Here is a 24,043-nt window from a genome sequence, read left to right as displayed (position 1 = left end):
AAGTTCCTAATTTTAGTGCAGTGCATTAAATATAATAAAACATCTTATTTCAATCATATTTTTATTTTTGACATGTTCCAAATTCAGATTCAGTTTATTGTCATTTAGAAACCACAAATGCAAAGCAGTTTTAAAAAATGAGACAATGTTCTCCCAGAATGATATCACAAAAGCATATGACAAAACAGACTACACTAGAAAATCCACATAACATTTGGCAATCCCCAATCCAGAGTCCGGAGAGGCTGCTGCGTATTAATATCGTGCTACTATCTTAGCGCGTTCCCTGGAAAGGAGCTCCAAATCCACCAGACAAACAAGACCGAAAACTAAAGCTGCAAGATCTGCACAAAACAACATAGTTACAACAGTGCAAACAATAGCATAATTGATTAAAAAAAAACAGACTATGGGCACAGTAAAAATAGTCCAAAGATGTTAAAGGACTATAAGTTCAAAAGAAATCACCACAGTTTCCACAAGTCCCCAGAGTCCCGACAGACTCGCCATCCCACGCTGGCAGCAGAAGGGAATACCTCTGCTATGGACTTCCACGGCGCCGCCCGACTCAGCCTCAGACGCAACACACAATGAAAGCTCTGTCAAACCCAGCCTCGCAGACACAGCACACACCAAAAGCAACCTGACTGCAGCGGACTCCGAGTCCATCGAACCTCCGAGCCGATGACCATGCTTTCCGGCACAGCTTCTCTGAGCACCATCCTCTGCCGAGTGTATTAAGACGGCCCCGCCAACGGCCATCGGCAACACAACCCCGAGGACTGGCGGCCTGTTTTTCCCAGCAGAGTCCCGGACCTCACAGCAGCAGCAGAAACAAAGAAAGTCTTCCTGGAGATTTCCCTATGTTCCTCCGTGCTCCCAAGTCCATTTTCATCGATTATAATTGCGCACAGCACCCCACTTCACAAATAACAGATAATCAGCTCTGGATTGGCCGCTGCAAGCTGCATCGTGCCACCATCTTGGTGTAATGTTTTATGCCAAATGGTGTAAGTTTCACAGGTATAGCCAGCCCCATGCTCTTACTGAGCTCCTGAGAACCGTCCATAAGATGATTTCTCTGTTAAGTCAGAAATGTCCACTTTTTGATGCTACCCATACCATGTTATTTGACATGTACCTAATTCTTTCATTTCATTGAATAATTGCATTAATACTACCTATAATTAAATGAATGAAATATATATTCTATCCAGTCATCAATAAATAACGTGAAACATTTATTGTTATTATTACTAGCTTGAAAAATGCTTTGAAAATGCCTGGGAGAACTTGCATGAAGTTGGTTTTCTGTAAGTAAGGTACTTGGGAAGCCTCTGTATATAAAACATTTAATGACTTTATTATTATGACAGCTTTGACATTCTTTAAGCTTGGGGTGGCAGTGTTCTTATCTGTTGCAAAGTCATTCTATTACTACATCAAATTGATTTTATTCTGCCAGCGTCTCCATAGCACCCCCCCCCCCCCCCACACACACATCTTCAAACACACAATTCCCATGGTGGGAGAGTCTAGGACAACAGAGCACAGCCTCAGGATAGAGGGGTGTCCATTTAAAACAGATGTGGAGAAATTTCTCTAGCCAGAAGGTGGTGAATTTGTGGAATTTATTACCACAGACAGTTGTGGAGGCCAGGTCATTGGTTGTATTTAAGGAAGAGATTGATAGGTTCTTGATTGGACACAGCATCAAAGGTTACAGGGAGAAGGCTGAGGAATGAGGTTGAGGAGGGGAAATATGGATCAGCCATGATTAAAAGACAGAGCACACTTGATGGGCCAAATGGCCTAATTTTGATCCTATATTTTATGGTCTTATGGTCCATACTCAGAACTAATTCAGGGACCATAACTAGAAGAAGGGGCACGAGTCAGAGCAATGTGGCCATGATTCTGGACAAGGATATTACAGCAGATATTCTGGACTGATACTCACCCTTCCAGATCTTTTATTCTCATTTGAAGGCTCATCTTTAGGTTGGAGCAAACTAGAAGCAGAACAAAGACATTAGAATTTCCCAGAAAAACACTCAAGGTCAGTGTTAGACAGGGCTGGACAAAAAATACTAGCCTTGTCACTGATACCCACATCTCATGAACAACAAAACTGGCACTGGCCCAGAGTGGCAGCAGACCGCACAACTGGACAGCGTCTTTTATTTTGGTCTAGCTGCGTGATTTTTCAAAGGCTGTTATTTTCATCCAGTATTGTCTGCACAAAATAACCCTTAACACATACAAGTTCACAGACATACCAATTCATGTATGTCTAGGATTTTCAAAGGCACATGACCCACATTGAAGGCCATTCAAGTAGAAACAGAATTTAGAAAATGCTTCTTGGTGACTTCAAGAAAATCTCCATGAGTAAGTCTCTGCTTGAAGATGGGGTTACAAATTGCGCAGGTTCTTTTTGAACTAACCTATGACAGGGAACTCCTCAATATTTTTCCTGCACATTCACAAAGCTTGAGGGCTGCTATCTCACTATTATCAGACTCTTGAATAGACGACTCATACACAAACGACTAATTCTTGATTTCCTAATCTGCCTCATCGCATCTCTTGCACTTTATTTGTCAACTTCGTTTGCACTTTCTCTGTAAGTAAAATATGATTTCCTTTAAGTCAGTGTTCAAGGACTCATCTGAGGATCTGAACTAATACACCAAAGTTGTCATAGACTTCATAAAAACAATTGTAGACAGGTGTGTCCACACAAGATCATATAGAGTCTTTAACCAACCAGAAGCTCTGGATGAACCATAAGATCCGCTATCTGCTGAAAGCTAGCTCAGTGGAATTCTTCAGGAAACCAACTTGCGTACGAAGTGGTAATTCTGGACCAAACCAGAATCACTGAAGGCTGCTCGACAGCTGTGGCAGGGCTTGAATGCTATTAACCTTTTACAAAGTGAAACCAAGTGACATAGGTGACAACAAGGCTTCACTCCCAAATGAGCTCAAGTGGTTCAATTTAACATCAGAGAATGTATGCAGTATACAACCTGAAATTCTTACTCTTTACAAACATCCACTAAACAAGAAACCTAAAACTGGAAATTATTATTTTTTTTTGTATTTGACAAATCTGTTGTCTTTTTTCACATTAATCGTTTGTCTGTTCTGTTGGGAGTGGTCTTTCATTTATTCTGCAGTGATTCTTGTATTTATTGTGAATGCCCACAGGAAAATGAATCTCAGGGTCATTATTGTAACATATATGTACTTCGATAATAAATTTACTTTGAACTTTGATATTCTGCACTCTATTTGCTTTTTACTACCTCGGTTTATTTATAGTCTGCCTGGATGGCAAGCAACCAACAATTTTCATTTTATCTTAGTGTTAATGACAATAAACCAACACCACTACCAGCAGCAATACTACTACTCCTGGCGATCTTGGCAATCTTCACCTTCCAGGTGCTAGTTACTTTACAACGGAAGGCAAATAAGTTTCAAGTGGATCAAAGGGCATCTTACACTGGTTTTATGATCTTCTAGCAGCAGTTGATCCTTGTCTCAGTATGCAACGCTCAGAACTTCCAGAGATCAGAGAATCCTTGGCAAGTGACAGGAAGTGAGATGAAGAGGAACAGAAAACAGTTTTTATTGTAGGGATGTTAGTAGGAGCCTACAGCTCCTCATGGCTATATATCTGGGCAAATATAGACTTCAGTTATTTAAGGACTATTCTCAATTTTGGCCTCCAGCAATTCCTGGTCAGGTCGCATGGTGGTTTTCAAAAATGCACCACAATTGAGAGACAAACACGAGGAGATCTGCAGATGCTGGAAATTCAAGCAACACACACAAACTGCTGGTGGAACGCAGCAGGCCAGGCAGCATCTATAGGGAGAAGCACTGTCGACGTTTTGGGCCGAGACCCTTCGTCAGGACTAACTGAATGGAAAGATAGAAAGAGATTTGAAAGTAGGAGGGGGAGGGGAAAATACAAAATGATAGGAGAAGACCGGAGGGGGTGGGGTGAAGCTGAGAGCTAGACATGTGATCGGCAAAAGGGATACAGAGCTAGGGAAGGGAAAGGATCATGGGATGGGAGGCCTAGGGAGAAAGAAAGGGGGAGGGGAGCACCAGAGGGAGATGGAGAACAGGCAGAGTGATGGGCAGAGAGAGAAAGAAAAAAAGGGAGGGGGAGAAAAAAATCTAAATATATCAGGGATGGGGTAAGAAGGGGAGGAGGGGCATTTACAGAAGTTAGAGAAGTCAATGTTCATGCCACCAGGTTGGAGAACAATTGAGAGAACTAGTTTTATTAAAAGAGCTTCTGGCTGCTGTTAGCATGTTTTTTATATAATTAAGGCAGACATTGGATGCCAAGTGTGCTTTAGACAGAGGCACAGCAGTATTTAAAGATGAATTTGCTGGTACGGCAGTTGAGGTACTTGAAATGATAATAGAGTGTCCTGTGGGAATTTTGGCATGTGTCAGTACCATCCTCCTCTCAAATCTAGTGTTTTTGAAACGTGAGGGTGTTTCATTTTCACAAAGGAACTAAAGCTCTGTCCTGTTTACTGACCAAGTTTACTTTAACAATAAAACACATCAGAGACAAGATAGTAGCTTTTTGTTCTTTGTTTCTGTCAATCACATCAGCAATACACCAAAGAGAGCTTAAAAGTAGTAATTATCACATTATAACCTTTACTGCTGGAAATCTTTGAGCGTAATTATATAGTGAATTCAACACTTTCTCTTACACCTAGGAAACAGAAACCACTTCAGCTAGTAATCATTTGATATTTTCTTTGATGAGTAATTTCTGAGGAATTGTACTAAAACAATATTGAATTTTTGGTACCAAATGTAATAATTTGCAATCGAATAATTATGGCTGACAACAACACTACACCGCATTGTGAGAAAAGACCAAGAAACTTACTGGGATCTTGATTTATGCCCTTGTCCTCATTGCTTATGGACCTGTATAATTGTTCATTCCATTGAAAGTGAACTTTGGAGGTAGAGTACTTTACTCAACAAAGTCTTTGGTGGAGAAACTCAGCCAATTGAGCAACAAGACTGGTGCAGAGTTCTGATCTAAAGCATCAACATTTCCTTTCCAGGCATAGATGCTGCTTGAGCTACTGATTGTTTATTGCTCTAGATGCCAGCATCTGCCTTCTTTTGTATCACCATTCTTTGTGTGCGAGAGAGAGAGAGAGAGAGAGACAAACAGACAGAGGCAGAGAAAGAGACAGATACAAATCAGTAACTAGGAAAGAAATTCCTTATGGGGCTGCAAGGAGCCCCCTGTATCTTGAAATCATGACTGAAGATGAACTTTTACCCTCATATTTTTATAAAATAATTGTTCTACCTGCACTCAGTCCTCTTCGCTTTTCCTGCCTAATCCATTATATGAGGGATGGAATGATCTATGACATTTGCACCATTGGACTCAAGCAGTGATAATCTTCAACAAGTAGGAGTCTAAGCATCAGATAATGACAGGATAATCACAGTGAACATTTTGATCAGCAGAGGCTTGGAAATAGGATCCATTGTCATCTTTTCTGAGACTCTCTACACTAATGCATAAAGAAGGATGCATTTCAGGAAAATGGGATGGATTCACAATGGGCGAAGGGTAATGTAATAGGTGATAGATGACACAAACTGTTGGACATAATTCACAATTCACATATTTGTCATTGAGTTGTGTTTACTTTAAAAACGATGTCTGACATAATGACATCAGTGTATGACAACTACTTTTGGGGTTTGTTCATAATAGAAATAAAGGGCTGCAGCTTTTGTTAAGAACATAAAATGACTTTCACATGTTTTATTCACAAAATCTTGTATTAGTATCCTGGCACTCTTAAATGATTCCAGAATTACTCAATGACATGTCGACCAACGCAGTCACTTTGAAGCTGCTGGAGTTTTGGGAGCAGCACATTACCGTGTGGTTTGCACAGGCAGAGGCCAAGTTTGCACTGTGAGAAATCAGCATGGAAAATACAAAATATCGCAACATTGTAGCATCACTAAGCAGTACCATTGCAGCAAGAGTAGTAAGTCTACTAGAAGACCCACCTAATATGTCACTCCGAAACTCGCCTATTACATACTGCCTGAATCTAACAGTGCACCACACTGTTGCTCTCCTTGCCCCGCCTGGGTGACACTAGGCCTTCTGAACTAATGGACTGTATGCTGTCTCTACTGGGCAATCATATTCCTTGTTTTATTTTCAAAGAACTGTTCATGCAAAAAAATGCCTGATCAAGTTCACACAGCCCTCACTAATATACCCGTGAAGGACCATAGGGAGCTTGTTAAATGGCCAATAGTCTACACTCCGCCAAGTAGGGGAGAACCATTCCTCCTCCTTTCCCCATCTCAAGCCCTGTCAGCAGAGCCTCAAGCAGACTCACAGCTGTGGCTTTGAACCAGGCAACGCCAGATCTATGTTTTTGTCATGCACACTTCGACATGAATGCCAGTAGGTGATGACCACCATGCAATTTGACAGTGCCATGCTATGGGACGTTGGAGGTCTGTGAACACCATGAGTTTCGCTGCCAGGGTCATCTATTGTTCATTATGGACATCCTTTCAGTGTGATGTGTGTCACTGGCACTCAAGTGAGTGTGCTGCCAGCATTGCCCATCGACTATAAGGCAAGGAGTGATGGACCCACGCTGGAGCCACCAGCAGCAGTGGATCTGGACTTATGGGATGCTCTGCTTCAGTGGGCAATGCTACACATGGGACTTTTGCCTTGGCTAAAGTTACTACGCCTCTACTCGGCACAGGCACAAGATTGCTAGTAGATCTTAGGCTTGTGGACACAAAAGACTTTGGGTCATTACCCTGTTCTCCTATTAAGTTCCCAATGACGACTCTGTCTATCAAAAACACCACCGCATGTGACTTCACTCGCCTGCTGGGTGAATTCCCAAACCTCACTGAGCCCACATTTTCCACTACAGTCGCAAAGCATGAGGTCAAGCACCACATTTTCAGAACTGGCATGCTGCTTCACACCTGGCTATGTAGACTGAACTCAGAAAAGCTGGTCTGTGTGAAGGTTGAGTTTGTTAACATGGAAATGCTTGGCACTCTATATACAGGTTGGATAGCACCTGGACTTCACCCAAGGAGACCTTCCAGTGGCTAATGGACTCTGTGTTAAAAGACTTAGATTTTCATTTTGTTTACCTGGACGACATACTTGCCACCAGTGCATCCAAAACCGAACATATCACATCTCCGCACACTTTTCATAAAAACGTAAGGAGAAGGAGCAGGAGTAAGCCATCTGGCCCATTGAGCCTGCTCCACCATTCAATAAGATCATGGCTGATCTGACCATGGACTCATCTCCACCTGCCTGCCTTTTCCCCATAACCTTTAATTCCTCTACTATGCAAAAATCTATCCAAACTTGTCTTAAACATAGTTACTGATGTAACCTCCACTGCTTCATCGGGCAGAGAAGTCCACAGATTCACCACTCTCTGGGAAAAGCAGTTCCTCCTCATCTCTGTCCTAAATTTACTCCCCCAAATCTTGAGGCTATGTCCCTTAGTTCTAGTTTTATCTACCAGTGGAAACATCTTCCCTGCCTCTGTCTTATCTATACCATTCATAATTTTATACACTTGTATAAGTTCTCCTCTCATTCTTCTAAATTCCAGCAAGTGCTTAAGCCAACATGGGCTGATCCCCACTGAATGCCAGTTCAGATTGTCTAATATTGACTTTCTCAGCCACCACATCTCCACACAAGTTTGTGATACTCCTGTTGTCAAAAATTCCCACTATTATGGACTTTCCACTGTCCCCACACTATCAAGGTAATGCAAGATTTTTAGGTATGGTGAATTTTTATCGCCTTTTCATTCTGTGAACTGCTGAACTTATGTCCCCTTTGTATAGTGCCATTAAAGGCAGTGCCCTATTTGCATGCTTGAGTGGTTGCTAAACATGACTAGACCATTTGATAACATCAAATGAGCTCTTTCAAATGTGACCATACTGGCGCACCCACTCCCCAAAGCAGCTATAGCCATCACAAACGATGCTTCAGACTGTGCTGTGGGTGCTATGCATGAACAATTGGTTGGAGGCGTGTGGCAGCTCCACCCACCCTACCCCCAAGAGGAAGTATAGCACATTTGATTGTGAACTTCTCGGTCTCTATCTGGCTGGCTGTCATTTTCATTTTCTATTGGATGGCTGGTATTTCACAGCATTCGTTGACCACAAACCCCTTGTGAATACGATGGCCAAAGCATCAGTCTCTTGGTCTGCATGGCAGCAACGCCACCTGGCCTACATTTTGGAATTCACAACTGACATACAGTGTGTGGAGGGGAAGGTAATCCTGCGGCCTCTGATTGCCTCTCATGACCCACGGTTGACTATGCTGGCATGGCAATGAGTCAAGCTACTGATCCGGAGGTCCAGGCTTACAGGACAGCAGTCTCCAGCCTGCGGTTCGCTGATGTCCAGTTTGGGATGCAGACATTTCTCTCCTGCACGATGTCTCAACAGTTTGCCCTCTCCCCATATTGTTGCAAACTGCAGTCCTACTGTTTTTAACTCCATTCATAGTCTCTCACATCTAGACAGGAAAGATTCACAGAAAGCAGTTACTTTAATGTTTGTAGGACACAGCCTTAGGAAAGATGTATGAGACTGGAGAACAGCCTGTGATGTGTGTCAGCAACTGAAAATTAACCATCGTGTTTGGGCGCCATCCGCACCGTTCGAGGTTCCTGAACAACGGCTCGACCACATCAATGCAGTCCTGATTGGTCCTCTCTCCCCTCCTTACCATGGTGGACCATACCAACAGGTGGCTAGAAGTTGCCCTTCCAGCGTCATTGACAGCTGCATAAATGGCTCGGATGTTCGTCAGCACCTTGGTTGCTCAGTTCAGCACTCCGTCTGATATTTCTGGGGATCGTGGTCTCCAATTCACATCAGATCTCTGGCCTGCAATGTCCCAGAACCTCAGCATTAAATCGCATCATACCAGGGTGTATCATCTACAGTCTAATGGCTTGAGTGAGTGCTTTTCACCCCTCCTTAAAGGCCACTCTGAGGGCCTCCCAAACGGACGAATGTTGGCACGATCGTCGCCCATGGATTCTACTGGGGCTCAAAGTAGCTCCAAGACAGCCCTGGTTTATTTTCTTAGGACCCTTCTGCACTCTCTATTCCAGAAGCCACCAACAGACAGCAAACCCTCAAGCCTGCTCCGCCATTCAACAAGTTCATGGCTGATCCAATCTTAACTCTAGTTATCACCGAATCCCACAAGGCAACAGTGCCAACCAACAGGGCACCATGCTGCCCATTTTATTTTATTATTCATCCCGCCAAAACCCATGTGATAACCCGGGGGGAAAAAAAACGATTTGCCAATTGAGGAGAAAAAATCTGGAAAGTTCCTCTCCGACCCATCCAGGCTATCAAAAACTGGCCCAGGAGATCACATGGCTGATCTAAACCTAGCCTCATGTCCACTTACCTGCTCGCTCACCGTATCCCCTAATGCCATTTTTATCCAGGAAAATGTCTATCTCCGTTTTGAATTTATTGAGTGTAGTAGCTTCCACAGCTCTCTGGGGCAGTAAATTCCACAGCCCGACTAACCTCTGAGTGAGGAAATTTCTCCTCATCTCAGTCCTGGAACGCCATCCCCTTATTTTAAGATTATGCCCCCTAGTCCTAATTTCACCCATCATTGGGAACATTCTCCCCCCGTCCACCCGATCAAGCCCCTTCACAATCTTATATGTTTCAATAAGATCGCCTCTCATTCTTCGGAACTCCAATGAGTAGAGTCCCAATCTACTCAACCTCTCATCATACATCAACCCACCCATCCCTGGAATTAACCTAGTGAACCTTCTCTGCACTGCCTCAAGAGCCAGTACGTCCTTTCTTAAATATGGACACCAGAACTGCACACAGTACTCCAGGTATGGTCTCACCAATACCCGGTACAACTGCAGTAAGACCTCACTGTTCTTGTACTCCATCCCCCTAGCAATAAAAGCCAGCATTCCATACTAACTTTTTATGTTTCCTGCACCAGGACCCCCAGATCCCCTTGCACAGAAACACTTTCCAGTTTCTCTCCATTTAGATAATAACTTGCTCTATTATTTTTCCTGCCAAAGTGTAAGACCTCACACTTGTCAGTATTATATTTCATCTGCCAAATGTCTGCCCAATCACTCAGCCTATCTATGTCCCCCTGCAGGGAGTCCTCCACACTCATTACACTCCCTCCCATCTTTGTGTCATCAGCAAACTTCGATACGTTGCACTTAGTCCCTTTCTCCAAATCATTAATATAGATTGTAAAGAGTTGGGGTCCCAACACCGACCCCTGCGGAACACCACTAGTCACCAACTGCCAGTCTGAGAATAAACCATTTATCCCAACTCTCTGTTTTCTGTTAGAAAGCCAATCCTCCACCCATGCCAGAATATTATCCCCAATCCCATGATTTTTTACTTTAAGTTATAATCTTTGGTGTGGCACCTTGTCAAATGCCTTTTGGAAGTCCAAATACACCACATCCACTGGTTCCCCTTTATCTACCCTATATGTTATGTCCTCAAAGAACTCCAACAAATTTGTCAAACATGACTTCCCTTTTGTAAAGCCATGCTGACTTTGTCCTATTAAGCTATGTTTATCCAAATGCCCTGTTACTGTTTCCTTAATTATCGATTCAAACATTTTGCCAACCACAGATGTTAGGCTAACTGGCCTATAATTCCCAGCCTTCTGTCTATTGCCCTTTTTAAATAAAGGAGTTACATTAGCATTTTCCCAATCTGCCGGGACCATTGCCGAGTCCAGCGAGTTTTGAAAAATTATCACTAATGCATCCACAATCCCGACCGCCACTTCCCTTAAGACCCTAGGATGCAAGCCATCCGGTCCAGGGGATTTATCCACCTTCAGTCCCATTAATTTATCAAGTACCATTTCCTTGGTGATTTGAATCGTAGTTAGCTTCTCTCCCCCTAGAGCCCCCTGTTTATCCATTGTTGGGATATTTTGAGTGTCCTCTACTGTAAAAACTGATACAAAATATTTGTTCAGTGTTTCCGCCATCTCCATGTCCCTTACCATTAATTTTCCGGTCTCATCTTCTAGGGGACCAACATTTACTTTAGCCACCCTTTTTCTTTTTATGCAACTACAAAAACTCTTACTATCTGCTTTTATGTTTTTCGCCAATTTACTTTCATAATCTATTTTCCCCTTCTTAATCAATCTTTTTGTTATTTGCTGCTGATCTTTAAAAGCTTCTCGATCTTTAATCTTCCCAATAGATTTAGCTACCTTATATAACTTTCTTTTTAGTCGTATACTTTGCTTTATTTCTTTACTTAGCCATGGATAACTATTTTTTCTTTTACACCCTTTTTTCTTCAGTGGAATATATTTTTCTTGATAGTTGTAAAATAACTCCTTAAATATACACCACTGATCAAGTACTGATCAACCCTTTAATCTATTTTCCCAGTCCATCTTAAGCAATTCCGCACTCATACCATCATAGTCTCCTTTATTTAAGCTCAGTATGCTTGTTTGAGATCCAACCCTCTCATCCCCGAATTGAATATGGAATTCGACCATGTTATGGTCACTCATTCCAAGGGCATCCTTTACTAGGACATTTTTTATTAGTCCTGTCTCATTACACAGGACCAGAACACTTGACAGAAAGGATCAGGAAAAGCAGGAAAAATGAATCCACCCAAAAGTATTAAAATATTATTGCATTGCTATAATGATCTTTATTTATTCAGTTGACCATTCACTGAACTAACATGACGAATCTGATAAGTTAGCACTTTGATTTCTTGCCAGTGCTAATTTAAAGCCAAACACAGGCTAAGACATATTATGTAAACCCACTGTCTCAACCTTCTGTTTGTTTATGGTAATATATTCTAATAAATGCACATAATATGCTAATTATAATAAATGTGCCACATTAAGCTCAGCAGGAGGTCATGGAAACCATGCTGGTCCCAGACCAGGCTATTTACTCATAATATCAGTTTAATAAGTATCATGTAGAATTGTTTTCTTTATTTGGCAGCATTATCAGTATCTGAAACAATATCATGCTCATCGAATGTGACAGGTTTTGCAGGAAAAGGATCTAAAATTATTTTGTGTAATTAAAGGTACATTAACCTAGCAATCTGTAGTGTGCCAAATTGAGTTTAATGGCTGCTTAAAGTAATGTGCATGACTTGCGCCCGTCATGTTGGCTCTGCACAGATGGCAACTTCATTCACGACCGGCACCGGGTTTACAATCAGACCGAAGCAGAGGAATGTGGTCAGGCCAGCAGCTGGTGGTCACAAACTGGAGCAAGACCTTCAGTAACCAGGGGTGGGGGGGGGGGGATGCAGTGAATAAATGGGAGGTGGGGAAAGGAGAAATTTAAATCTTTTGAGGAGGGGATCCATGTATCCAAATCAATGGCAATGCATCAGAATATTTAGTTCAGCAAGGAGGCCTCATACGCACAGTGGAAACTTGGGTTAACATTATAGATCAGTCAAGAAAGTTATTTCCAATAGAAAATCTGTTTCCACATAGTAATTACAATCTTATTTCAAATCTATTTAGTTTTCTGCAATATTGTGGTTCCATTTTTTTCTGTCATTGTGAGCTTTGGATTCACCAAGAAGGAAGTTACAGAACAATGCTAATGTATGGTGCTTTCTTAAATTAATGAGTGGTGTTCTTATTGAAGTGTGTAAAATTCTTGAGGGCATTGACAGAGTATATGTTGACTTCATATTTCCACTGTTGGGCATGTCTGCAACCAGGGAGCACAATTTCAAAGTAATATACTGGTCCCTCGAGGCAGAGATAAAGAGAAATGTTGCAGCTATATAGGACCCTAGTCAGACCCCACTTGGAGTACTATGCTCAGTTCTGGTCGCCTCACTACAAAAAGGATGTGGAAGCCATAGAAAGGATGCAGAGGAGATTTACAAGGATGTTGCCTGGATTGGGGAGCATGTCTTATGAGAAAAGGTTGAGTGATCTCGGTCTTTTCTTCTTGGAGCGACGGAGGATGAGAGGTGACCTGATGGAGGTGTATAAGATGATGAGAGGCATTTTCCCTCGTGTGTGGATAGTCAGAGGCTTTTTCCCAGGGCTGAAACGATCGCTGCAAGAGGACACAGGTTTAAGGTGCTGGGGAGTAGGTACCGAGGAGATGTCAGGGGTAAGTTTTTTTACTCAGAGAGTGGTGGAATGGGCTGCCGGCAACAGTGATGGAGGTGGATACAATAGGGTATTTTAAGAAACTTTTGGATAGGTACATAGAGCTTAGTAAAATAGAGGGCTATAGGTAAGCCTAGTAATTTCTAAGGTAGGGACTTGTTTGGCACAACTTTGTGGGCCAAAGGACCTGTATTATGTTTCTATGAAATGTTTTCACCCTAAAATGTAAATTTTTGAGACGGAAACAGAAGCTCTGCCGCTGAGTTATAGACAATAGACAATAGGTGCAGAAGTAGACCATTTGGCCCTTCGAGCCTGCACCGCCATTTTGAGATCATGGCTGATCAACTACTATCAATACCCGGTTCCTGCCTTGTCCTCCTACCCCTTGATTCCCCTATCCTTAAGATACTTATCTAGCTCCTTCTTGAAAGCATCCAGAGAATTGGCCTCCACTGCCTTCCGAGGCAGTGCATTCCACACCTCCACAACTCTCTGGGAGAAGAAGACTGAGACTTTTTTTGAAGACTGAGATTGATAGTTGTTACATATTAGTGGCATTAGGGATATGAAGTCAGTACAGGGAAATGACACCAGACTGTGATCTTACTGAATTGTGAAGACAACTGGTGGGAACACAAGGATTGTTACTGCTTCTATTTCATAGGTACTTTATGTTTTATGATCCACGCATATGAAAAAGATTTTGCAAGTCTGTGTTGGGGACATTTAACACTGTTGGATGTAACTGCTTGCTCTTCTTGTCGACATCAAGGAACCATATTTTTGCACTGCTTCAGCAAGCTACCTCTCGTCCTGACCTCAGATAGTGTCAATGTGGGGCTTGCACACTCTCCCCGTGACCAAGAGAGTTTCATATTAGTGCTCCTGTTTCCTCTAACATCCCAAAGACATCTTGGTAGGTTAATTGCAGTTTAAGTCACCCTGAGTGGAGATGAGTGATTGGAGTAGTAACAGGACTATTGGGCATGTGTGAGAAAACAATTTACAAGTAAATCAATGTGTGAATGTGTGAATCAAGTGGCACAGGGAAACTGGTACCCACATTCTCTGGCTTGCACAATCGACATCTTGCTTAATTGTAATTCCATGCCACACATAAACATAGAACATAGAATAGTACAGCACATTACAGCCCCATAGGCCCACAATGTTGTGCCGACCTTCAAACCCTGCCTCCAATATAACCCCTCACCTTAAATTCCTCCATATACCTGTCTAGTAGTCTCTTAAACATCACTAGTGTATCTGCCTCCATCACTGACTCAGGCAGTGCATTCCACACACCAACCACTCTCTGAGTGAAAAACCTTCCTCTAATATCCCCCTTGAACTTCCCTCCCCTTACCTTAAAGCCATGTCCTCTTGTACTGAGCAGTGGTGCTCTGGGGACGAGGCGCTGGCTGTCCGTTCTGTCTATTCCTCTTAATATCTTGTACACCTCTATCATATCTCCTCTCATCCTCCTTCTCTCTAAAGAGTAAAGCCCTAGCTCCCTTAATCTCTGATCATAATGCATACTTTCTAAACCAGGCAGCATCCTGATAAATCTCCTCTGTACCCTTCCCAATGCTTCCACATCTTTACTATAGTGAGGCGACCAGAACTGGACACAGTACTCCAAGTGTGGCCTAACTAGTGTTTTATACAGCTGCATCATTACATCGCGACTCTTAAACTCTATCCCTTGACTTATGAAAGCTAACACCCCATAAGCTTTCTTAACTACCCTATCTACCTGTGAGGCAACTTTCAGGGATCTGTGGACATGTACCCCCAGATCCCTCTGCTGCTCCACACTACCAAGTATCCTGCCATTTACTTTGTACTCTGCCTTGGAGTTTGTCCTTCCAAAGTGTACCATCTCACACTTCTCTGGGTTGAACTCCATCTGCCATTTCTCAGCCCACTTCTGCATCCTATCAATGTCTCTCTGCAATCTTCGACAATTCTCTACACTATCCACAATACCACCAACCTTTGTGTCATCTGCAAACTTGCCAACCCACCCTTCTACCCCCCACATCCAGGTCGTTAATAAAAATCACAAAAAGTAGAGGTCCCAGAACAGATCCTTGTGGGACACCACTAGTCACAACCCTCCAATCTGAATGTACTCCCTCCACCACAACCCTCTGCCTTCTGCAGGCAAGCCAATTCTGAATCCACCTGGCCAAGCTTCCCTGAATCCCATGCCTTCTGACTTTCTGAATAAGCCTACCATGTGGAACTTTGTGTTACATAGAATAATATCCAGTCTTTAAATTTCCAAACTTTACCTAACACACGAAAGGTGTTTTTTATAATGTAATCAGAATGGGTTTACAGAGAAACAGGATTTCAATGCATGAGTTTTGGAAGGATACACTGAGAAAGACTGCCACCAGAAAAAAAAATAGTTTAGCCAGAAGACACTAGACCAAGAATTTTCATATCCAGTCCAGAAGGGAAGTATCTAGTCTGTTTTGCCAGATATATGATGGACTCTCAGTACATTGTGGCTGAAAAAGAGCATTGCGGCTGAATGCAATTTAAGTGACATTTAACAAGATTCTTTGAAGACTAATCAACAGATGCACTTCATCTGCTTTAGTAAATTACTTCCAATATAATGTCTGCCTCCTCAGATGAACCATCTTAAATCTGCTCAGTCTCCTGTGATGCTCAATTTCCCCTGGAACAGACAACCAGAGAATTGCCAGTAAAGCAAAGTCGTTGTCTGCAGTTCCTAATTCATGTCAGAGCAGGAGTCCACAGTCAGCCCTGCTGCAGCCAGGAATTTCATTAAGAAGAAGAACTTATACATCCAGAATTTGGACTGTGCCAAAGTGCCTTTCCCTTACGAAATCTAACACTCTGAAAAGAACCATGTTATGTAAACGTAATTTCACATTTGGTGTTTTCCATTATTCATAATGATATGGAATTGATTAAACAAAGTTCATATCGTGAATTGTTGCAGGGGTTGCTTTGCTTTTAGGTCCAAAACTTCAGAGGTTAAATGGAGAAATAACAGAAACGTCCTCAGTTGACATTCTTACGCATAGCTTTCTAATCATTGTCTGCCAGTATTAACATGTCTAACACTTCAAAGTAAATTTATTATCAAAGTACATATATGTCACCATATTTAACCCTGGGATTCATTTCCTTGTGGGCATTTTCAATAAGTCCATAGTAGATTAATAATCATAATAGAATCAGTGACTGATCAGCCCAACTGGTGTTTAACCAGTGTGCGAAAGACAACAAATTGCAAATACTAAAGAAAGAAATAATAATAATAAATAAATAAGCAATAAATATCGAGAGCATGAGATAAAAAGTCCTTGAAAGTGAATACATATTTTGTGGGAACATTTCAATGATAGGGCAAATGAAGTTTGTGAAGGCATTCCCTTTGTTTCAAGAGTCTGATGGTTGAGGGGTAATGACTGTTTCTGAACCTGGTAGTGTAGGTTCTGATGCTCCTGTACTTCTCCCTGATGGCAGCAGTGAGAAAAGAGCAAGACCTGGATTGTAGGTGGTTCCTAATGCTGGTTGCTGCTTTCCTGTGACAGCGCTCCTTGAAGATGTGCTCAAGGAATGGAAGGATTTTACCTGTGATGTACTGGGCCATATCCTTTACTTTTTGTAGGATATTCCATTCAATGGCATTGATGTTTCCATACCAGGCTGTGATTCAGCCAGTCAATATACTCCCCACCACATATCTATAAAAGTTTGTCGAAGTTCTAGATGTCTTGCTGAATCTTCGCAAACTCCTAAGGAAGTAAAAGCACTGCTGTGCTTTCTTCATAAATGCACTTAAATGCTGGACCCAGGACAAATCCTTTGAAATGATAAAACTAAAGAATTTAAAGTTGCTGACCTTCTCCACATCTGATTCCTCCAATGAGGACTGGCACTTGGACCTCTGGTTTCCTCCTCCTGAAGTCTATAATCAGCTCCTTGGTCTTGCTGACATTGAATAAGGAGTTTATTGTTGTGGGGCCACTCAGCCAGATTTTCAGTCTTCCTCCTATTTGCTGATTTGTCATCAGCTTTGATGCGGCCAATGTTGTCAGAAAACTTGAGTATGACGTTGAAGTTGTGGCTAGCAATACAGTCATAAGTGTAAAGCGAGTAGAGCGGGGTGGTGGGGTTTATGCACATAGCCTTGTGGTACACCTATGCAGATGGAGATGGTGGAGGAATCCATATCTGGAGTCCAATCTGACTGACTGAGATCTGCAAGTGAGGAAATCATGGATCTAATTGCACAAGAAGGTATTAGCACCAATGTCTTAAAGCTTACTGATCATCTTGGAGAGAATGATAGAATTGACTGCTAAACTATAGTCAGTAAAGAGCATCCTGATATATGCATCTTTGCTGTCCAGGTGTTCCAGATTTGAGTGAAGAGCCAATGAGATGGTATCTGCTGTGGACCTGTTGCGCTGGTAGGCAAATCAATGTGGATCTAAGTTGCTTCCCTGGCAGGAGTTGATGTACTTTGTCATCAACCTCTCAAAATACTTCATCACTGTGGGTGTAAGTGCTACTGGATGATGGTCATTGAGGCAGGTTACCAAGTTCTTGTTAGGCATCGGTAGAACTGGAGCTTGCTTGATGCAGGTGGGCACCTCAGACAGCTGAAGCGAGAGGTTAGATATCAGTGAACACTCCAGCCAGCTGATCAGTACAGGTCTTTAGTGGTTGGCCAGGTACCCCATCTCAGCTGGATGCTTTTCGTGGGTCCATCCTCCTGAAGGCTGCTCACTCACCTGCCTCAGAGACCGAAATCACGGTTTTATTGGGGGCTATTGGAATTTGTGATGGTTCCTTTGTGTTTTGACAGTCAAAGCAAGCATAGAGGATACTGAGCTCATCTCATGTTATAGCATGAAGATTGGGAAGAAGCTCTGTAAAAATATTGAAGAGTCATGAGTTAACACTCGTCAGTTTCAAAATGCATCTGCGAGCTTTCCCTAGTAGCAAAACCAATGTACCGTGCACTGGTGATTGTTTAAACAAAAGCAGAGAGTTGAAAACATGCTGTGGCCAGTGTTATCTACACATGAGCCTAGTTCAGACTTCATTGATATTTCGTCTTGCTGTCTGCCTAACAAGCCAGACAACTACTGCAAAGCATAGTTTTGAAGTTCAGACAGCTGATGACAATAAGTGGTATTCACGCACAGTGAAATTAAACAATTGCTTGTCTAAAATAACCAATACAGAAGTCTTACGTCAATCTTTTATACTTAGTTTCAGTCATGATGTTTGCATCACTCTACCTTCTCCTTATCTTATATCTAGCCTACTGCAGGCATGTGTTCAGGTCATACTGGGTAGTGAGCTGTAATGGTTTAACTTCAAGAGTCACTCATAGAAGCATCCTCGTCATGAAAGAGTTTAATGAGGAGATGAAAGGGACAACATCGATGTATTGTACGTTCACACCTTCCCTTAAAAGTAAAAACATGGCTAATTTTCACTCTTTTTTTCAGCAAGCAAGCACTTCAAGTACTTCCTGGCTGCTTCCCACACATACTATTGTATGTTTTCAGTAAAAAAATGGTAGAGGCATTTTGAGTTCAAGGGAAAACAGGACAACTCACTTTATTGACAAAAAAAAAGCAGAACATAAAGCTCGGTAGAAACCTTCACTTCAGACCAATCTCTTAAAGTGAACCTCAACTCAATGTCAGTGGTGGTGAATTATGTGTGTGTTTCCACCCATTAGATTACCCTCATGCCAATCATGCACCCCCATACCCCTGGCGTGACCGGGTGCCTCACACTGAAATACTTGTAAAGACCAACTGCAGAAGTAGACAATAGACAATAGGTGCAGGAGTAGGCTATTCGGCCCTTCTAGCCAGCACCACCATTCACTGTGATCATGGATGATCATACACAATCAGTACCCCGTTCCTGCCCTCTCCCCATATCCCTTGACCCCACTATCTATAAGAGCTCTATCTAACTCTCTCTTGAATGCATCCAGAGACTTGGCCTCCATTGCCTTCTGGGGTAGAGCATTCCACATATCCACCACTATCTGGGTGAAAAAGTTTTTCCGCATCTCTGTTCTAAATAGCCTACCCCTTAATCTTAAACTGTGGCCTTTAGTTCTAGACTCACCCATCAGCAGGAACATGCATCCTGCCTCCAGCATGTCCAATCTCTTAATAATCTTATATGTTTCAATCAGATCCCCTGTCATCCTACTAAATTCCAGAGTATACAAGCCCAGTCGCTCCAATCTTTCAACATATGACAGTCCCTCCATTCCGGGAATTAACCTTGTGAACCTGCGCTGCACTCCCTCAATAGCAAGAGTATCCTTCCTCAAATTTGGAGATCAAAACTGCACACAATACTCCAGGTGGGGTCTCACCAGGGCCCTGGACAGCTGCAGAAGGATCTCTTTACTCCTATACTCAATTCCTCTTGTTATAAAGGCCAGCATGCCATTAGCTTTCTTCACTGCCTGCTGTACCTGCTGTACTTGCTTTCATTGACTGATGTACAAGAACACCTAGATCTCATTGTACTTCCTCTTTTCCTAATTTGACTCCATTTGGATAGTAATCTGCCTTCCTATTCTTGCCACCAAAGTGGGTAACCTCACATTTATCCACATTATCCACATCTGCCATACATTTGCCCACTCACCCAACCTGTCCAAGTCACCCTGCATTCTCATAACATCCTCCTGATGTTTCACACTGCTACCCTGCTTTGTGTCATCGGCAAATTTGCTAATGTAACTTTTAATCCCTTCATCTAAATCATTAATGTATATTGTAAACGGCTGCGGTCCCAGCACCGAACCTTGCGGTATCCCACTGGTCACAGCCTGCCATTCTGAAAGGGACCCATTAATCACTACTCCTTGTTTCCTGTTAGCCAGCCAATTTTCAATCCATGTCAGTACTCTGCCCCCAATACCATGTGCCCTAATTTTGCCCACTAATCTCCTATGTGGGACTTTATCAAAAGCTTTCTGAAAGTCCAGGTACACTACATCCACTGGCTCTCCCTTGTCCATTTTCATAGTTACATCAAGGATTGAGGCCACGATCACCCAGCATCAGTTGTAGTGGCTGGGGCACATGATAAGGATGCCCCCATGTCGGCTACCCCGCAGAGTGTTATACGGCCAGCTACATCATGGTCAACACTCAGCCGGAGGGACGAAGAAGCGCTAAGGATCAGATGAAGAATGCTTTAAGGAAGTGCACGATCAGACCTAAGGACCTGGAGGATGTTGCTACTGACCATAACACTTGATGACAGCAGTGTAGAGATGGGGTTCATATTCTGGAGATGGAAGGAACAACCAGAAGACAGCAGAAGAGAGCCAGGAGAAATGCCATGGTTGCCATCACGACCACATACACATGTCCCACCTGCAATAGAGCTTGTGGGTCCAGGATAGGACTGTATAGTTATCAAAGATCTCACCGTTAAAGGAGTGGACGTTGTCATCAAATTCCGATGGACAACCGAAGAAGAAGATCACCGTACACAGGCTGCCCCCAGAATTCACCAAACTGACATTGTGAGCCTGTCCAAGCTGCCTGGTTCAGGTCCTATGTTCCATGAGTGGAGTAAACAGAAAATGGCAAACAGCCAGATAAAGTCAGAGAAGCGTGCGGTCAAACATACTATACTTCCTTTCGGGGGGTGGGGGGGCTGTGGGAACAGAGCTGCTGCCTGAAGGAGGTGAATGGCTGCCACACCCTTTTGACAAACCCTTCATACACAGCCCCCACAGCATAGTCTGAAGTAACAGCAGTAATGGCTATAGGTACATTGGAGAGCAGGTGGACCAGGAGGGCTGCATTGGAAAGAGTTCGTTTGCTGTCATCAAATGTTCTGGTCCTGTCCGCTGACCAGTCAAGCACTTGATTATACATATCGCCTTTAAGGGCACTACTCAGGGGGAGCACAAGCTCAGCAGCTCGCGGAATGAAGACAGAAACTCATCCTTCCTAAAAACTCCTGTAGTTTGTTTTTGAAGTGCAGGCTGGTGGGAAGTCCATAATAGTGACTAATTTTGATGAGAGGGGTTTTGCATCTTCTGTGGATATGCAAAGGCCGAGAAGGTCAACCCAAACTGGCACTTGGCAGCATTAATAATCAACCTGCGTTAGCTTAAGCACTCAAAAAGTGTGCAGAGATGTGACACTTTTGAAGCTGCAAGGCTCTTTCTGGCTTATGTACCAAAGTGAGCCCAGTAAAAGCACAGACCCAGTGTCGTCTGTTTCACAGCTGTGGGCACGCATGTATGGGAGGCCCTGCTGACCAGCTTTATTGAGGCAAGGAAAGGAGGAGGAACTATGTACTTCTGCCTAATAGACTATCAGCCATTCTAGCAAGCTCCCTATAGTCATTTACAGGTGTATTAGCGAGGGCTATCAAATATGATCAGGCATTTGCTGCGTGAAGAGTTCTTTAAAAATAAAACAACTATGGTGATTTTCCAGGAAAGACAGCATGTGTTCCATTAGCTCTGAAGGCCTAGCATCCCCTAAGTCGGGTATGGAGAGCAAATGTCTAGTGCGCATGGACTCCGATAGTCCGAAGACTGTAATAGGAGAGTCTTCAGCCTGCCTTATTTACTCATTCAGGCAGGTTTCAAGCAGTCTCGCCACTCTTGCTGCTGTGGAACTACTGAGTGATGCTACACATAGTAATATCTAGTGTCATCTGCGATGATTTCTTGCAGCCTGAATTGGGCCTCGGTTTGTTCAAACCAAGTGGAGGCATTTTCTCCCAAAGTTCCAGCAGTTTCAACGTGACTGTATAAGTTAAATATCATCCTAGAGCCCGGGAGTCACCAGTGTAGGTTTTTGTAAGTAAAATGGAAGAAGCACTTTTTGAGTTCAATGGAAACCGTACCAACTAACTTTATTGACAAAATAAAACACAGAACATAAAGGTCAGTAGAGACCTTCGCATCATTAGGTCATCACACCAGACCAGACTCTAAAAGTGAACTCTGACTCCATGTGTGTTGTTGTGAGTTGTGCATATGCTTCCACCCAGTGCATTATTGTACAATATGCCTGTCAGTTCTTAGATGAACAGTGAACATGAGTCTTCTACTGTATTTACACAGGGCTCTCACCCAGTTCTCCAGAACTAGGATTTGTGTACAAACTGGACAGTTTCCAGTTACTGTTGCTGGGTGAGGGATGCGCCAACATTCACAAGAGTGACGACCAATAGTTATCAGCTTAAAATTTATGTATGACTGGAAGAGGCTACATCCAGCCACAACATCTGCCTGAATTTTAAAATCAGCTCGACTATTTCTTCATCTGGTACTCCATCTGGCAAAAAAAATCCCCAATCCAACAGCTCTCCACATCTCCCTCCTCATTGTGGTAACCCATTGGTGTGGTGATGAGGGGAGGATGATCAGTAATTAGGGCACTGTGGTAGCTTAGCTCCGTGTTCTCTGGAGTTTGGAGTTCAGTCTGTAAGGATTTTGTATGTTCACCCCTTGAACTGTGCAGGTTTCCTCTGGGTGTTCTGGTTTCCTCCCACGTCCAAAGACGTATATGTTAGTAGGTTCACTGTCCTATTGCTAGATTAGTGTTAAGCAGATGGGTTGTTGGGCCGGAGGGTCTGTTCTGCACTATATCTCTAAATAAATAAAATAAATATCAAATTAATAGTCCTCTGTTCCATTTCTCTGTTACACCTTGTTTTTTCCCAAGCTGGTGTGTGCTCTCAAGGGATATAATGCTTCCTACAAAGAACATATCCTATTTGTCGCAATGACAATATGGATTTGTAACCAGGAGAAATAGCTTTGCCCGTCCATCCTATCAAAGCTCTTCAGTGGTTTGAACATCTCAGTACGGATTTATTAATTGAGTTATACAGTAGGCCCTTCTGTCCCTTTGAGCAGTGCTGTCCCAGCACCACTGACAGAACTGAGAGAATCCTAAACTAATGCTGAGACAGCATACAAAGACCAATTAACCTGCCTGGTATGTCTTGGACTGTGGCGACAACCCATGCATTCCACAGGGAGGACATACAGATCCCTTACAGAGGACACTGGGATTGAACTCTGACGGCAAGAGCTGTAAAAGCATCACGCTAACCACTATGCTACCTTGGCGCCCTAATCTGACACTCCCAGCAGTTACAGCTTATCATCCACAGTGGCAGCCATGCATTTATACTGAATGATTTTTATGTTTTAATTTGCCTATCTTTCGTTGGCTAGTCAAAATGAATCACAGCTCCAGAATCTACATATAGTTTGACACAGGTATGGAACCTGCTGCAGCCCTCAGAGGGAGCTCGCTACACAGATTTGATGTTTTCTGCAGTGAGGTCAGAGTCAGATTGCAAAACAGGCACTTCGGTCCACTTTATTTCCATGCCGTGCATCAGATCCTATACTAACCCTCAGTGTGCCCTAGTAATTCAAGCTGATTTTTAAATGTTATGAGAGCGCCTGCCTCCACCACCTTCTCAGGCAGTGTGTTCCAGATTGAAAAAACAGTATCTTTCTCTGAATTCTTAGGCCTCACCTTAAACCTACACACAGCGCCACTTTATTAAGTGCACCTCTGCACCTGCTCATTACTGCAAATAGCTAATCAGCCAATCATCTGGCAGCAACTCAATGCATAAAGTATGCAGACATGGACAGAGATTCAGTAGTTGTTCAGACCAAACATCAGAATTGGGAAGAAATGTGATATAAGTGACTTTGACCAT

At 42.9% G+C, this 24,043-nt stretch overlaps 1 long non-coding RNA gene across 1 annotated transcript in view; it reads right to left on the bottom strand.

The window, feature by feature from the left end:
• Window positions 1–158: 158 nt before the first annotated feature.
• LOC132400317 (uncharacterized) overlaps window positions 159–24,043 on the bottom strand; it is a 37,273-nt gene continuing 13,388 nt past the window's right edge. The window contains exons 2-3 of the long non-coding RNA XR_009514222.1: window positions 1,961–2,012; window positions 159–344 (exon numbers count right to left, since the gene is read on the bottom strand). This is a non-coding gene — a long non-coding RNA (uncharacterized LOC132400317). The remainder of the gene's footprint in view (window positions 345–1,960; window positions 2,013–24,043) is intronic.

The sequence above is a fragment of the Hypanus sabinus genome, chromosome 10 (genome assembly GCF_030144855.1).
Source record: "Hypanus sabinus isolate sHypSab1 chromosome 10, sHypSab1.hap1, whole genome shotgun sequence".
Classification (NCBI taxonomy): Eukaryota; Metazoa; Chordata; class Chondrichthyes; order Myliobatiformes; family Dasyatidae; genus Hypanus; species Hypanus sabinus.
The sequence above is the reverse complement of the archived record's forward strand: the minus strand, read 5'-3'. Positions and strand labels throughout refer to the sequence as shown.